This window comes from Echinops telfairi, unplaced genomic scaffold (assembly GCF_000313985.2).
Source record: "Echinops telfairi isolate 266 unplaced genomic scaffold, ASM31398v2 ScPeMD7_42;HRSCAF=159, whole genome shotgun sequence".
Taxonomy (NCBI): Eukaryota; Metazoa; Chordata; class Mammalia; order Afrosoricida; family Tenrecidae; genus Echinops; species Echinops telfairi.
Window position 1 is genome coordinate 2,015,358 of NW_022103940.1, and position 1,219 is coordinate 2,016,576.

Consider the following 1,219-nt stretch of genomic DNA (forward strand, 5'->3'; position numbering starts at 1 on the left):
ACAAATAAGGAATCCTACTTCGCGGAATTTCATTTATCACGGTAGGGTCTAGAACCGATTAACCGCGATAAACGAGGGTTCACTGTACCATGATCTTGGACTTCTTTCTGGTGGGCACCTATGAATAACATCTCCATCAATGGGATAGTCTAGGATAACCCTTGGAATAGCTGTAACGTCTGTTAATTTACATTCATTCTTGATGCTGATCACCTATTGAGAACTTTTCCCCTCAAATCACCACTTTTATGCAATCTTTTTAGTTATTCCTGAATGTTCTACTCCGTTAAGGAGGAAGAAATTCTGAGGAAATAAGAACTTTAGTGGTCCTGGCCATGAACATCAAAGAACTCATCTCTATTAAAGCATGAGTTGTCAAGAGAGAATGAGATTAAATTAACATAGATACAGAAGACTAGTTTAATACTCAGATGTGGGCAACTGGTTTCTCAGCTTGGGTATTTTATGCAAACCCTATATGATTACATTAAAAAATCCTACCCACTTCTGTAACATGGGCTCATAGACTACAAAAGGGACTCTCAAATTCCAAATATCCCCACGATGGAAAGGACCTTATACATTCATGCTTCCAATCCCACAGTCATTAATAGCTTGGAAAGACCAGTGGGATACCAATCTAGAGTGAATCCATTCTACCAGGCATAATCTGAAATTAATGAGATAAATAAAGGACAATAATTGGACCTGTGAGCCATTGGAGGACCTACGAGTACTCTTTAAAAAGACCAGATGAGTATAATGTGTACAACGATTCCTTTCTTAGTGCTTTGTATTTTGTTTACATCAACTGACTCCATTTGTCTCACTACAGTCAGCAATTAATGTGCTGGCTAACACCTCTTATAGCAATCCATTTTGGACAGGCTGGTCTGGGAAATGATGGTCCACTCCCTTGCAGCTTTAATGTATTACTCAACCTTTTCTTGATATCAGGATTAATGTATTACCCAACCTTTTCTTGATATCATGATATACACATATCTATGACAAAGAAGGGTCTCATCCATCCTGTTGTAGAACTGGTTTATACTGTCCTTGTCCTTAAAGCCCATGTTCCCTTTTGTCTCCTTTCTTCTGCCTACACTAATGGGTATACGTTGGAGCCCCATGTTATTCCTCTTGCAAGATTATAGGAGACATGCATCTTGCCAACAGGAAAATTTCCCTCCTCTCAGATCCTCCTTCAGGAATCAAC